The sequence below is a fragment of the Gymnoscopelus microlampas genome (assembly GCF_963454915.1).
Source record: "Gymnoscopelus microlampas genome assembly, chromosome: 8".
Taxonomy (NCBI): Eukaryota; Metazoa; Chordata; class Actinopteri; order Myctophiformes; family Myctophidae; genus Gymnoscopelus; species Gymnoscopelus microlampas.
In genome coordinates, this window is record NC_139945.1 from 7,001,976 (window position 1) to 7,019,417 (window position 17,442).

At 42.8% G+C, this 17,442-nt stretch overlaps 1 protein-coding gene across 2 annotated transcripts in view; it reads left to right on the top strand.

Moving 5' to 3' along the window:
* Nucleotides 1-17,442, top strand: part of gria4a (glutamate receptor, ionotropic, AMPA 4a) — a gene marked incomplete at both ends in the record, with an annotated part of 231,958 nt that overhangs the window by 171,450 nt on the left and 43,066 nt on the right. The gene's annotated exons all lie outside the window — the stretch shown is intronic.

The window sequence follows — 17,442 nt, forward strand, 5'->3', positions numbered from 1 at the left end:
TGTGTGTGTGTGTGTTTGTGTGTGTGTGTGTGTGTGTGTGTGTGTGTGTGTGTGTGTGGTCAGAATGAATGAAACGCAGGTTAAAGGGTGAGACATAAAAGGCGATTGCCCTTGTTGTTACTTGTTGTTAGATGTGTTTTTCTTGACCACAAATGTACAGAATGTAATTTAGAAAGCATGTTGTTTAGACAGATGCTAGGTTCATGTTTTACCTGGTATCCTAGTTTCTTTGAAGCACACATTGTTTTCTCCATCAGGCCGGAACGGCCGAAGGCAGGAGATTATGTTTTTTCTCCTGTCGTCTGTCCAGCGGTCTGTAAATACAGCTGGACTGATTAGCGTGCATGCACACTCTCAGTAGGCCAAGGAAGAACCTACACCCCAATTATTTTTGTTCAAATTGGCCTGTTATAACACCACCATGAGGCAGATTCTTGCAAAAAATAATTTTGCTACTACTCCTACAGATTTTGTCCGGACCTGTGTGAACACCTCATCGCTGTAGTCATGCGATCAGGATGTAGCTGTCAGATTGTTCATTTTCCATTCCGATTGGCCATGATTGGCTTTCAAAGTTTGCTCAAAATTAGGGTTGTCCGATATTGGCTTTTTTACCGATAACCGATATACCGATATTGTCCAACTCTTAATTACCGATACCGATATCAACCGATACCGATATATGCGGGGATTATTGTGATTAGGGTAAGCTCAAATTTCATATCACACACACCATATACAGTAAGAACTCCTGTAACTTATTAATAAAGCAAAAAAAAAAAAAAAAAAAATTTTTTTTTCAAAAACCGATACCGATATTTTCCCGATATCAATTTTTATGCTAATATCGGCCGATAATATCGGGAGGCCGATAAAATCGGACATCCCTACTCAAAATGCTCCAAATCATGAACACAGCGACTGATGGGCGTGAAACTTTGCATGCACACTCCCAGTACGCCAAGAAAGATCTGCCACACTAACTGTTTCAAATCGGTCTCATGGTGGCGCTATGACAGGTCGCAACACAGCCCTGGGTAGGTAACTTGGGCTAGCGGGGATCTGAGCTCCAAGGAGCACACTTTCCTAGTTCTCTCTGCACTCTGCTTTGTGACTATTTGTCTAGTTGTTTGTTGACTAGCGTTCATGCTTACTCTGATCTCACACTTAGGCCTATAAGTTGCTCTGGATAACCTTCTGTCATAAAGTCTGGACCACGGAGGCTCTGAAAATGATCCAGCTTGTAAAGTGGATTCCCCACCACCCCCGACTTCTGTTTCGTCTTTGCAGTCGCACAAAAATACTGTAAATCAAATTAGTCGAAGCATATGATAGCTTGCTGCTTGACAGAAATGGGAATTTTAAAATATGTTTACAGAGATTTTAAAATATTACTTATTTTTGTGAATGGAAATGACGAACTTGAGCTTCCCTTCTCGGCTTTCGGGAGGTGTAGTTCCTGACTCTATATAGCGTTCGGAGATTGTGAAATAGTTGTCTATCTACGGGAGACTTGGATGAGAGTGTCTGCTAAATGGCTTTATTGTAAATAGTCTTAAATTGTGGCAATTCTGAACATTTTGAGACACATTTCCTTCCTTTAGCAATGAGCTAGCTACGCTCTGTTTGTGGATTTTTGTCCTGGCATTTGTGAAATATCCTGTATCTCTTGGCCAGTGCATACTTGTAAAAGAGACTCAGGCTGTATTTTTACTGGTGAAATAATGGTTACATAGATGTACCAGAAATACATACACACACACACACACACACACACACACACACACACACACACACACACACACACACACACACACACACACACACACACACACTCAAGTGAGTGAACATTTCCCTCATACACCGTAGCCCTTTAGTCTTGCCATATGGTTCTGCCACATTGGCGTGCTAGCAGTTTGCTACCGTAGGTATGTATGAATCTTTAATGGAGCACTGAAAGGCCAGCTCCCCGTCCAGCTCGATTTTTGTAGAATATTTATAGGGAATATGGCATTTTATTATTGATAACCTGAGAATGCAGTTCAGTGAAATATTCATAGCCATCACGTCCGCTAGACTGGCGGTGGTGCAGGGAGCGACGGGGGAAAAAGTTTTTTTACACAAAAAAGAGCAGAAAGTGAATGAAGGATTGGAGGTGATTGTGAAGAGTGCAGCGAGGGAGAGAGAATACATTTATGAAACAGAATAGAGTGAAGAAGTACTGTATGTGACAGTCTGGAGAGATGGAGCAGCTGATGTATTATGTTGGAGGTGGACACTCCTCATGCTGTGCTGTAGGACACTGTGCTATATAGTTACTGGTGTGTGTGTGTGTGTGTGTGAGAGAGAGAGAGAGAGAGAGAGAGAGAGAGAGAGAGAGAGAGAGAGAGAGAGAGAGAGAGAGAGAGAGAGAGAGAGAGAGAGAGAGAGAGAGAGAGAGAGAGAGAGAGAGAGAGAGAGAGAGAGAGAGAGAGAGAGAGAGAGAGAGAGATGCATTTCAGTTTGTGCTGAAGAATGATTTAAATTGTCTATAGATCTACTATAGTCTACTGTGTATAATTGTCTATTATACATGTAGGCCTAGATGTGATAAACTACTGCTGGAGCCTAGTCTTTACTTGATCTAACTCTAACTTAAATCTAAGCCTGTGTATACTAAATGTAACCACTTGAACCCCAGTGTTCCTATTCTGGTGGTGAACATTTCTCAAAAATAGCAGATCTACTATACATGTAGCTTGTAGATCGGCTATTTTATGTCAAAGAGATTTAGTGTACAGGATCTAGCACATAGCCGTGAACCCTAGCATCCCTGTTCCGGGGGGTGGGTGGGGGGAGGGGTCTACAAGCTCTGCTCTGCGATCTTGTAGATCTGCTATTTCCGGCAAAGAGAGTTGGTTTAGAGGGGGTAAAAGAGCGGACCAAGTACTATTGGGTCCATTTGGTTCCATTTGTATACTGTCAGAGTAAGGGGGGGTCCTTGAAATGTAAACGTTTGAGAAGCACTGGTGTAAGTGGTTAAACTGAGCCAGTGCTCTTGTCAGGTCGTATTTAGGTATTCTTACGAGTTCATTTTTTATGAAGGACTTTCTGCTCCTCATCTGCATTTAACAGCCTGAGCAAAAAGTAACAAAAACGTACTTATTTTTCACCCATTCTTCACTTCCGTTCTGTTGCTGATATGGCCGTTCTCTCTCTCTCTCTCTCTTTCTCTCTCTCTCTCTCTCTCTCTCTCTCTCTCTCTCTCTCTCTCTCTCTCTCTCTCTCTCTCTCTCTCTCTCTCTGTCCCAGACACCTGTCGTGTCGCTCTCCTCCTCTCTCGCTTTACTTTGAGTGACAGGCCAATTCCAGCCCCGAAACTCTGAAAAATGGTAGAGACACACTAATGCTGTGTGCACACACAGGCACGCACACACACACAACACTGTGCACCTACAGTACTACCACACAGACACACACACAATTGCACACACTCACGCACAACACTCTACACGTACAGTAGTTCTACCACACACACACACACACACACACACACACACACACACACACAGGCTGGGCAATGCAGTCGTGTATCCATATGACGGTGCACAGTACACACTTGCTTTCCCACGTGCATGTGCATGTGCATGCGTAGATAGTTGGTCTGCACGTCCACACATGCATGCACTCACGCGCACGCACACACACACACACGCACGCACACACACACACACACACACACACACACACACACACACACACACACACACACACACACACACACACACACACACACACACACACACACACACACACACACACACACACACCTCTGTCTCACACACACACACACACACACACACACACACACACACACACACACACACACACACACACACACCTCTGTCTCACACACACACACACACACACACACACACACACACACACACACACACACACACACACACACACACACACACACACCTCTGTCATTCACAGGGCCTTGCCATAGACGAGTGTGTACAGCCCTTGGGTCGTCATAGCGATAATGTGATGCTTAACATAAAGCAAGCATTCGTCATTGAAATCACCTGCCGCTGTCAGTGCCGTTGAATAGAGCCGGCTTACTGCCGTCATGGCAACTGATAGATGCTGGGTTCTGTACTGAAGAAATGGCAGATTATATCCATAAGAAAGAAGGAATCTGACAATATGGGCTTTTTACATCTTCTCTGTCGGGCAGAAACCTTGTATCTCCTTACAGTATGTGACTGGATTTTAAAAACGCTGTTTTAAACTTTAGCATTGGGTTTTGTTCTTATTCTTTTTATTTTAATTTCATATGAAAGCAGATAATTATATATCTCTTATATTATATATCTCATATTATGAGATATTGGTTAATTAGTTAGGTAAATAACTTAAAGAACTGGATTCAATTCAATTTATTTTTTTTCGTCGCTACGAGGCCCTCACACCTATGTCGCAACATAGATCTGACCGATAAGCCTATTATTGCCATGATGACACATTGAGGTTACACAACACACTCCATATTTGTGCGTTGCTGCATTGGGAACTCCTTGTATGGCCGGCCGGTCCTCCCATTAGCCAACTTTAATATAAAATGATTAATGCCCTCCCACTACGTCATACAAGGATGTCATGCAAAAGTAATGATCTGCCCTTTTTAGCTATTTTCTTTGGACGTTTTTGAAAGTGAAAGTGGTTAAGTCTGTCAGTGGGTTTTATACACATTAAACCAATGTTGATTGTTTATATTAACAATGTACAAGAGCTTATGATACAAAGGTTTTGGTATCAAAATGTACTTAAAGTACCAAAATTAGAAAGTAGTCATGCAGAATGTCCCATTTCACAAGTTTTCAAATATAAAATGTCAAGTTGAAAATAGCAGATCTACCAGCTCACAATGCGTCACATTTTTCAAATAATTGTAGTGGAGTAAAAGTACAATATTTGCATCTGGGATGTAGTGGAGTAGAAGTAAAAGTATGGGAAATTGGAAATACTCAAGTAAAGCACAAATACCTCACAATTGTACTTAAGTACAGTACAGCAGTAAATGTGCTTAGTTACTTTACACCACTGCTTTTAGCCATTTGGTGAAAAAGGTACATACAAGGTTTCCACCTGACAGTGATGATATCCATAAGAAAGAAGGAACCTGCCACTCAATAGGCTTTTCATATCACTTTTCTTTGCCCTTCATTCAATTCCCTCTGCTCCGCTTTCACTTCGGTCTCTATGAGATGCATGTTGAATGGAAAACTGTGCTCAAGGAAGATAAAATACATAGATAGACCTTTATTGAGCCGCGGGGGATTTTCTGTTGTCATGACAGTACCGCAGTCATGAAATACAGGACAGATACAGAAAAGATCCATATTGGTTTGGCCAATATATCAGCCATTATTTTACTTTTTTGACGTCATCGGTATTGGTAATTATGCAGCTGATGTGTCCTGAATTTTAGCCACTTTAAACCTGGTGTCCATAGTGCATATCAAAAATAATAGCCACGTTTACACATTTGACAAAATATATGTGTTAAAACATTGGTAATCGGTGGTCTAGGACTCTTCAAAATCTGACATTGGTCGGTCTCCAGCTAGGATTAAAGATTAAAGCAGCAGATTTAGGTATGCTACACGACTCTTGCTTGGCCCTCTGCATTTGGACTGTCTGGGATTAGCATGATGCATGAGCTATTAAAGATGGTAAAAGTGCACTGATGGTATATTAACAATATATTCAACAGTAAAGTATTGACTATTATAAATGTTGTAAACGTGCTCTAATATCACTAATAGAATATGAACAGCTAGTATTAACAGGTATAAATAAACAAATAATTGGCAGAACACCAATATTTAACTGATAATATAACCAATACATAAGAACGTAAAGTACACGTTAGTTATATTGATCCAAGATGGAACACAATCGGATTGATTGATCATTAAAATAAACATGCTCTGAAAAGGCATTGGCAGCCCACCCATCTGAACACAGCCGATAGGCTACCGTGTTAAGTGGTTACATGGGTGGGCCGCAGATGCTTTAGAGATTTTCAAGTGAGCCCTGATCCAGAAAAGGTTGAGAACCATGCACTGACATAGGTACCCCCAGTAATGTGGGCAAATATGTCAGTCAATCCACAGTGGATAGCGAGAAATGTCCCCCAAAAGAGCAGGGATTTTCTTTGTTCATTTAAATCCAGTCCAAAATGTAATTTACAGGGACGTGCACCGATAGACTCTAGGTGGTGCTAGAGCACCTGCCCTTTGCCCTTTTGACCAGAAGTGCCCTTTTGAAAAAAAGGGGGAAAAAATCCCCCTAGGGTGTCCTCAGAGTTACTACAGGGGGTCCGCCAATTCTTTATGTGATATGATTTTTCTTTTTACCATAACCACTCGAAACTAGCATCCCTTTTCTGAGGAGAACTTTAGCCAAAAATAGCAGATCTACAAGCCCACAACGCCTCGCAGCGCGCGAGGCGTTGTGGGCTTGTACATCGGCTATTTTTGGCAAAGAGGTATAGGTGTAGAGGGAAAAAAGAGCAGACCAAGTCAACAAAAAAAAGTATAATTTACTTGAGCACCTGCCCCTCAAAATGTCTGTGCACGCCACTGGTAATTTAGGACGCATATTTCTTTGTGTCGAGGCTTGTCAACCCTCTCAACATTTCAGCAAACCAAAGAAATCCGAAGAACAGCTGATTAATTGTTGCTTGGACACACTGTAGTGATGGCAGCCAGCGTAGAGCGGAGCGTACAAGAGCCTCCAGCCAGAGATCACATTAACCTTGACAGAGACGCTTCCATTAGATTTAAATTAAATGCTCTCACAGCAAATCAATTAAAAATGCACCTGGGGGTGTAGTGTGCACCCCGCCCACACAGGTCTCTTGACCTATGCCTGTCTGTTCCTGAGATATGGCTAATTATGTCTTTTTGATCTTGACCGTTTTGACCCCAAAAATTAAGCAAATTAACCATCCGCGTCATTATAAGTGAAAAAGCTCTTTTTTTTATAAGCAACCATGCCAGTGAGCGGACATTTGAAGGAGTCGCTGCAAAACCAAACATAATTTTTATGTTTACCACTGCCTTAAACATGTAGTGTTGTTAGTAGGAATAAACCATATAATATATTATATCTAGAGGGCGGACAGCCCTGCCCCACCTATTCATTTCAATGAAAGTTGCTCACCAGCGCATGAAGCACCCGGAAGTATCTCTATACTTCCTGGATTGGCTCCAACGTTGGAGCCAATAGAGCAGACGCACTAGCGTTTGAGATGATAGAAGCGTGCGCAGTAGCGTCCCAAATGAGGAAGTCCTGCAATACCAGATTTGAGGCTTCAATCATTCTCCGTGGTTCTGGGGCAGTGGCGTGCACAGACATTTTGAGGGGCAGGTGCTCAAGTAAATTATACTTTTTTTTGTTTACTTGGCCTGCTCTTTTTTCCCTTTCAGCCCACTATTTTTGGCTAAAGTTCTCCTCAGAAAAGGGATGCTAGGTTTCGAGTGGTTATGGTAAAAAGAAAAATCATATCACATAAAGATTTGGCGGACCCCCTGTAGTAACTCTGAGGACCCCCTAGGGGTCTCGGACCCCCTGTTGAAGAGCCCTGCTGTAAACTGAAAAAGAAAACTTTTTTTCTTTTATTCGAAAGGGCACTTCTGGTCAAGAGGGAAAAGGGCAGGTGCTCTAGCACCACCTAGAGTCTATCTGTGCATGTCCCTGTCTGGGGGCTTACCCTGCGTTTTAACAGCGGGCAACTCTCGGCGATGCCGGGCGATATCGCCGAAAAAGATAAAGGAAATCCATCTTTCATCGCCCCCCCGCCCACTTCGCCCGATCGCCCGTTCTCATAGACTTTCATTATATTTTTGGACGACGTCACCCAGAGTTGCCCGCTGTTAAAACGTACCGTTAGAATAAAGAAAGGGGAGGAGCCAAACCGAGTTCCTGTCTCTACACAAAAAAAAATCACCAAATAAATCCAGCCAGTGGAGCTTTAACCAATTATGGTTCAAAATGTTTTGGCCTAACTATGTAATAATGCTGTGCCGTTTGTGTGGGGAAACAAAGCATTCTTCAATGCCGTCTGGTGATCAGAAGGTCACCGTTTTGTCGCCCGGTAATACGTGTAGAAGTGCCTCTGAGCAAGACACTTAAACCCTATACCTGCTCCCCGCGAGCACTCATCATGGAGCAGCCATCAGCTGGGTGAAGCTGAAAGAGAATGTCCCCCTGCGTGTTTAATAAGGTCTGCAAATAAACTCAATAATTTAAAGCTGCACTATGTAACTTCCCTCTTCTACCCCGGATTTGAACCCGGTTTCCTGTGCAAGTCCTGCATTTTTTTTTTGTGTGTCATATGTCATATCCTGTGTCTAGGTGAGACATGATGTTTTACACTGATCTAAATGTCTCAGTAGAAGAGCAGGGAGACAAAATACAACCACCCCAATTGTATATGTCATATTGTAGGCTATTAACATACTCTACCATACAGATTGGACACATTTTTTATTTTATTCATAAAAAAAAGTTACATAGTGCCGCTTTAAACAAACAATGAATGCATGCACGTAGGCATGAACGTAGGCATGAACATGGTAAGCAGGTCTACCTTCACTTATGCAGGCATACAGACCTATGCATGCATATGGCATACAGGCCATCTAATACAGGCATGCAGGCAGACACGCAGGGTAAATGCTGAAATGAAATAGTTGAAGGCCGCCCACACATACGGCACGGCATTATTACATAGTCAGGGCCAAATGATTCAGAACCATAATTCAAACTCCACTGGCTGGATGTACTCAACAGCTGTTTTCTCACAGCTTTCAAAATGGTCTATATTAAACATGATAATGGTGTTCTGTTTGCCAGTGACTCTTTTCAAATGTCAGTTTCACTTCCACGGCTGCTTAAGTGTTAAGTGAGTGTTTATTACATGATAGCCTGCTCTGCCACAGTGGTGTTTTTATTGGTTTATTGTTACTTACAATACTGTGACTCCTCTGTCTCCCTCCCTTCCTCTTCACCCCTGGTTCTCACATCATTTCTAGTGGAAAGTAACCAAGTATATTTACTCAAGTGGTACTTTTACTTGAGCATGTCCATTTTGTCAATGCTCTACACTTCTACTACTCCACTACATAATATATTTTCATAAAACTTGTGTTAGTTATATTACGAAACTAACATTGATCAATTAAATCCTATTTTATACTTCCATCAGTTAAAAAAATTGGCAATCTACAAGCTTGTAGATGGGTCAATTTCTCTCCAGAATATTGACACATTTTGAAAGCTTTTGAAAATAATAATAATAATAATAATAATAAGGGTAATAATAATGGTAACAATAATAATAATAATACTAATTTGTGATTTTGTTTTTTGATACTTTTAAGTATATATTTTGTAACTGCCAAACACAGACTCTCCGACACCGACAAGAACACACAGACCGTGACAGTATTTCTACACTGTGTTACTTTTACTTAAGTAAAACATAGTACCCCTTCCACCATTGCTCTCCTTCTCTTCACTCTCCCTCCACCTCCTCCTCCTCCCTCAGGTCTTCCTCCCTCCACTCCTCCTCTCTAGAGATCAGCAGGAGCAGAGCATTGAGGTTGACATTTATAGCCGCAGTAAAGGCAGAGAGTTACAGTAGCTCTATAGACTGACTGACTGCCTGACTGACTGCCTGACTGACTGACTGACTGACTGACTGACTGATTACTCCATTAAGACCGGGAACGCATCTGTGTCATTTTAAGATTTAATTGGCTATTCAAAAATAGTAGGGATGTCCGATATTATCGGCCTCCCGATATTATCGGCCTCCCGATATTATCGGGCCGATATTAGCATAAAAATGTATATCGTAAAATATCGGTATCGGTTTTTGAAAAAGAAAAAAAAAAGTTATTATTTATTTTACAGGGGTTGTTACTGTATAGTGTGTGTGATATGAAATGTGAGCTTACCATAATCACAGTAATCCTTAATCATATTCCATCATATTCAAGGGCACACAATGTATGTTTTATACATAAAAAGACAAATATACATATAATTTTCCTTGACATGGAAAGGTTGGAGCTACTGAGATAGCAACATACAGTATTGTTAGGGTTTAGAAAACATTTTTAGATATGTATTTGGCCCGCGGACCCCCATCGCAAAATGTTTTGTTCCAGTTTTTCGGTGCCGCGATTTGAGCTTGTATATCTGGCGTTGTGAGCTTGTACTCTGAGGACCCCCTAGGGGTCCAGGACCCCCTGTTGAAGACCCATGTCCTATACTACAGGTTAATCTGCGCAAGCATGACACAGACGATCACTAGCCCCCCTGAAGCAGAGCCTAAATATAGTTATTGCCATGCCGATAACTATCTGATAACTAATAACTATGAAGTACAAAATAACACCTACAGTATTTGAACCCTTCATAGAGCAGAACTTCAGATCTACAGATATAAAAACCTGATACAATCCACACATTTAACATGTAGACTATTACAGTAAAAACCTAAATGTTACAGAGCAGTGGTTCTCAACCAGTGGTCTGGGGACCACCAGTGGTCCTTGAGGAGGTTCCAAGTGGTCCCCACCTAAATATTAGAAGCATTGGTAACCAAATGGACCCTTAAAGATATTTAACTCTTGAGAGAGTAAAATGAAACCAAATGGACCCGTAAGGGTTTCAAGAGTAAAATTATTGTTAAACATCTGCATTACTGAGTTAAATAATTGTTATTTTGATTAACGTTTGCCTGTTGTCTCTCCTATGGTACCAACATCAATACAGCATGGAATAAAATCGTGTCCAACGATGACAAAATATTCTTACGTTTTGGATCGGAGAGGCTAAATCTCATCAAACGGTGGGCCGTAGTGATGAGCGGGCCGACCCGTAACCCGTGGGACCCGCAGGTCAACCCGCGGCGCGGGTGGGTCGAGTCAGGATTTCAGAGGCAATTATGTGGGCTGCGGGTGAGCGGGTCAGCCGCTCTCACACGCAAAAAAATATAAAAATCACATGCTCTTGTTTTGTTTTTATTCCTAATAAGAATACGAATAATAACAATAAAACAGTTTGAATACACTTGGGGTGTATTATACTTGAAGATTATTTTCCTTCATGATTTTACCGATTTTTTTTTTTACCGCGGGTCGTGGGACGGGTTGAGCCATAGATTTATACAGTATATGGGTTCGCGATTTATATATGGGGCGGGTTGAGGCGGGTTGGGTCATGAAAAAACCCGACCCGCACATCACTAGTGGACCGTGGCTTCTAATGCCGAATAAGTAATAAACCTTGACGTGAACAGGGTTGAAAACCACTGCTATGGAGGAGAAGGCTGGGGGGTTGGAGGTGGTGATCACTGCCAGGTTCCAGTATAGAGGTGCAGGGGTGACCTTTGCTGAGCGTGAGTGGTGTTCTGCTTAACAAGCCTGGATAGATTGAACCATTAGGATTGTGGGCATATGTGAGAGATTGTCGGTGACTCTCGGTCTGTTCCGTCGTGATGCACACGCTATTTTTAGCTTAGCTTTGTAGTTCACGCGATATGAACGGCGCCGTGCGGTTCCATTACCGTCATTGCTCTGGTTTTAAGAGATTGGGCAATTTGGAGAACATTGATTTAGTCATTTGAAATGAAGGTTTGATCAAGAGCTGCATTTTCAGGCAAGGGCTCACTTGGAAATCTAAAGCGTCTGCGGCCCACCCGTCCGACCACTTGATTCGGCTGCCATGTTAAGTGATCATAATTATGGGTGGGCCGTGTGCATTTTAATCATTAATCGATCGATTGTGTTCCGAATTCCGACTTGGATCAATAACATAGTATACTAACATAGCATACGTTAAGTTCCTGTTTATCTGTATCACAAATGAAAACTCACATTCTCTAGGTTTTAAAATTACATATAATTTTGTATATATTAATGTCAAATTATCATTAAAAAATTGACAATTATTTGGGATGAAACTTCCTCACGGCCAGCGGTTAGCTGATCCACTTCAGCTAACCACTGAACTGGATCATCTCTGCCTGCGTGTGTGTATTTTGGGGACTAGGCCGGAGTGGTGCAGTAAGGGGGTGTTATAATATCTGCTATTCAAAAATAGCAGGTAAATCGTGGAAAATGAGTGCAAATCTTTGAATATTATGTTTTAAAGCGAACATTTTTAATTCCGATCTGTGCTTTCGGGGGGCCCTGGAACAACATATTTTGAGATGGGGGTCCGCAGCAAAATATGCATATCATTTTGGGGGGTCCTTGACATGGAATCAGCACTGCGAATTTGGTCCGCCCTTCTGCTTGGACCCAGTCAACTGGCATATAGCGAGGGCATCCACTTGTCTTTGGCGCTATCTTACTTAGTTTATTGGAGGAGATGTGACCACATACTGTAGACACCTCCAAAATCACACAAACCGGCTTCATATGCTATATTTGTACTGTAGCCTATAATCCATCTTGAATCCCTGAATTTCCAACTGCATTTACTTTGTGACTCCCAAGGTAATTTGTCTGAGATTTGCTCTCGGCATCGTCATTGTCGATGCTATGCCTCCCACTCAAGAACATACGTTTGCTCTTGGGAGAAATAACGTTTCCGAGGCTCTTCATTTATGACGCTGTGAAAATGACCAGTACATTAACGCTGAGCACAGCAAACTGCTCTTAACCCTTTGAACCCCAGCGTCCATATTCTGGGGGGAATATTAGCCAAAAATATTGTGTGAACATAGACGGAAAAGGTGGTCAAAGTGCAGTTGTAACTCAAGTCCAGTTCTCTAGGACTAGAGGGGTTTAAGTGGTTGAAAGTAATGAAAAGCCATTTGATTGCCAATTGGCCAAGATTGAATCCACCTGTAATACATCCAGTTATGACAAATACAGCCTAATGCAGCCCACCGTGCCACTGCTGCACCCTTCTCTAAGGGCTGTCGCAATACTGTTGACGGCGCTTCATGTCAGGCCGCCTGTTCGCTCAATAGAGCACTGTTTCTCAACATCAGGTCTGTGGCCCACTACGGGTCCATTTGGCTCCATTTTTACACTAACGGACAGACGGAGGGGCGGGCGTGCGGACGGGCGGACGGGCTGACTGACTAACTGATCAGATTGTTTTGATCGCCTTTAACTATGAAAGAGATTGCTTATGTTGATGTATGTGATTTTATTGATACTGGTGAAGACGATCAAAATAAACTTGACTGACTGACTGACTGACTGACTGACTGACTGACCGGGTCATTATAGGCGAGAATAAAAGCATTGGTTAAGGACAGGTTGACAGATTAAGTCAGACAGGAGGCACTATGGACTATGACAGGGTTCGGCAACCTTTTTGACATGAAGTGCCATGTTTTCATTTTCTTGATAGTCAGTGTGCCATATCAACATTAAGTTTAATCATGCAACCACATCAAAATGTAATATTTCCAACTGATTTTGATTGTCCATGCATATACATACAACCTTTTTCTTCTTTAGAAATATTGTCAGGATGTAATGATCATTAGACTCACAGCAATAACCCACCTATCTCCCAGACCCCCTCTGCAGTATGAGTTCAGAATTTGAATGAATGTAGAATTACGTACAGGATGTAATTTGTATAAAGAAGTGTAACTTAAATGACTTAACCCCTTCCTGGAATATTTAATTTTAAAAGAAAAAACATCTCTCTCTCTCTCTCTCACACTTATGCCGGTGTGCCAGTGATCACGCTCCCCTGCGCCAATGTTGGCACCCGTGCCTAAGGTTGCCTACCCCTGGACTATGATGTTTGTGGTCGACGAGCGAACAGGTTGAAGAGAGCCTGGAAAGGTGGAGGCATGCGTTAGAGAGAAGAGGCATGAACATCAGCAGGAGTAATACGAGAGAGAGAGAGAGAGAGAGAAGAGAACAGTGGAACAGTTAGGATGCTAGGAGTAGAGTTGGCAAAGGTGAAGAAGTTTAAATACCTCAGGGTGAACTATCCAAAGTAATGCAGAGTGTGGAAGAGGGGTGAAAAGGAGAGTGCAGGCAGCGTGGAACGGATGGAGGAAAGTGTCAGAAGGGTACCAGCAAGAGTGAGAGGGAAGATGTATATTAGTGAAACCAGCCATGCTGTACGGCTTGGAAACGGTGGCACTGACGAAAAGACATGAGGCGGAGCTGGAGGTGTCAGAATTAAGGATGCTATGATTGCCAGACCAGGAGGCTTTGTCGGTCGGTCGGTCGGTCGGTCGGTCTGTCCCTCTTTTCCTCCCTGTCCCTCTTTTTGATTGGCCAAGCTTTGTGTGACGTAGTGCTCTGATCTTCAGATTTCAACCACTAGTGCTCCGAGAGGAGCACTTTTTCTAGTTCTCATCAGGAGTGACAAGGAAGGACATGATCAGAAAGGACTACATTAGAGGGTCAGCCCAGGTTAGAAGGTTTGGGGATTAAACAAGAGAGGCGAGTTTGAGATGGTTTTGGGCAGTGGTGGAAAGCAAGTACATTTACTCAAGTACTGTACTTAAGTAAAACTTTAACGTATTTTTTTTTAGCGGCGCTAGGATCCTGCTCTATACCTGACTTTGTCCGTGTTCACCGTCAACGTTCTGATTGGTCAGACCCGTCAACAAAGTGATTGGTCAAGCTTCACGTGACACATGGCTATAAACACATTATAAACACATATCGATGACAAAATGTATCAAAGGCGCCGCTACCTTCACACAGGGTGTGATTTTTTACTTTACTGGAGTATTTCCAATTTCCTATACTTTTACTTCTACTCCACTACATCTCAGAGGCAAATATTGTACTTTTACTCCACTACAATTATTTGAAAACTTTAGTTGCTAGTTACTTTTTAGATTTAGATGTTTATTACTAAATGCGTCGCGATGCGGCGCATTGTGAGCTTGTAAATATACTATTTTCAAAAGATTTTTATACATTTTAGACGTATGATAACTTGTGAAATGCGCCATTCCGCATAATGAGCACTTCTACTTTTGGTACTTTAAGTACATTTTGATACCAACACTTTTGTACTTTTACTCAAGTAAACTTTTAATTCCGTACTTTTACTTGTAACAGAGTGTTTCTGCGTTGCAGTATTGATACTTTTACTCAAGTAAAACAACCGAGTACCTTTTCCACCACTGGTTTGGGGCATGTGAAAAGGAGGGATGAGGGGGTACACTGGGAGAAGGATGCTGAATATGAAACTGCCATGGTAAAGAGGAGAAGAGGAGGTTTATGCATGCGGTGAGAGATAACATGCAGGTGGCTGGAGTCACAGAGGAAGACGCTGTGGTGACCCCGATGGGAAATTAGCCAGAGGAAGCAGGAGAAGAAGAAACGAAAATAAAACTATCGCACAACCTATGAGCTTGCGGTGCGATGTGAGCTTGTAGATATTGTGTTGTCGCTATTCGTTGCGCGATTATGTAGAGCTTAAAGGGGCATACCACTCATTTTCAACATTGAAAATGAGTGGTATGGCTGAGGGGGGCGGAGCCAAAAGTACACCCTGCGTATGTCACTGATCACATGGCCTCAATCAATTATCCAGTTCTAGGCAACATAGAAGGGGAGGGGGACTTTTTTTCTTATTTCCACACAACAGCTCTAAGGTGTATTAAAGACATAGTTCAATGTTGAAAATGAGTGGTATTCCCCTTTAAGTGGTCAATGGCTGCCTGTCTGCTTGTATGATGTATGTGGATCTGTCTGGTTTCAAGAACGTCTAGTCTGTCTGTGTGTGTGTGTGTGTGTGTGTGTGTGTGTGTGTGTGTGTGTGTGTGTGTGTGTGTGTGTGTGTGTGTGTGTGTGTGTGTGTGTGTGTGTGCGCGCGCGCGCGCGTAGGATTATGTACTGAGCTGCTATAGGTCCATTGGTATTCAGTGTCTGTCCCTCCCCTGCTGCAGTCGTCTCCGCAGTCTGGGAGTAACTAACATGCACGCACACAAACACACACACACACACACACACGCACATGCGCACGCACGCACGCACACACTCCTTTTCAACAAGCATCATCATCTCCTCTCTTTCTCTACGTCTTTTGCCATATCGCTCTGCCCCATTCTTCCCCCGATCTGTCCATATTTCCCCTGCTGTCTCCTCTGTCTGTCTGTCTGTCTGTCTGTCTGTCTCTCTGTCTGTCTCTCTGTCTGTCTGTCTGTCTGTCTGTCTGTCTCCTCTCTCTCTCTCTCTCTCTCTCTCTCTCTCTCTCTTTGTCCCTTTCCTGCTCTATATATTTATATGTGACTGTCTCTGCTACTCTGTAGTCAAATGATTATTGTAAATTCCATTTGCATTTCTATTGCTTACCCGTAACCGTGCATGCATTTGCATCTTCATGATACGTGCACATGTGGGTTCTCCACACACACACACACACACGCACACGCACACGCGCACACGCACACGTGCACTTGCTCACTCGAACAGTCACATTGTTGTCAGTCACAGTGACCTTGGGTTGACATTTGCTCCTCCCACCTGTCATCTTTCAGCGGCGTTTGTTAATGGCTCTCTAAAATATCACCGCTTGTCCGGGTCACCGAGGAGACGAAACACAAGAGGAGGAGGAGGAGGGATATGAGGACGATGAGGAAATATTGGGGGAGAAATATGAACCAAATAAAGATTTGGAGAGAATGATTTCAGTTGACCAGGGTCGCCCATGGCTTTATACTAGGTACGCTCTTTGCCCCGGAAAAGGGATGCTAGGGTTCTAAGAGTCCTGTGCACAGGGCCGCGCGCGTGCGTGCGTGCGTGCGTGCGTGCGTGTGTGTGTGTGCATTGAATGGTTGATGGCAGCAGCAGAGAGGGGGGGAGAGATGCAGGGAGAGAGTGAGAGAGAGAGGTGTGATAGAGGGAGAGAGAGAGAGAGAGAGGGAGAGAGAGAGAGAAAATAGGATCCAGAGAGTGAATGTGACAGAGTGATTACCTGATCAACCCAAAACCAGAGCAAAATGGAATGCTATTTAGCAGAGAATACAACAGTAGCAGAATACTTGAGCATTGTAACTGATCCAAAACTAAGGAAAGCGTTAACTAGATACAGACTAAGTGAACACAGTCTTGCGATCGAGAAAGGCTGCCATAGGCAGACCTGGCTCCCAAGAGAAGACACTCTGCATCCACTGCACACAAAACGAGGTAGAAACTGAGCTACACTTCCTAACCACTTGCCCACTGTACCCAAGACATCAGAGACACATACTCCCCACAGATTACAATCACCCAAGGACAGTTTGAAAACATGACTAATGACAAAACAAGAATAAATTTGACTTGACAGTCATATTATTAGCAGCTGCATGCATACTTTTACTCAAGTAAAACATTTGAGTACTTTTTTCACCACTGCATGTCATCACAGCTAAGAAGAACTTCTCCTCAGAGT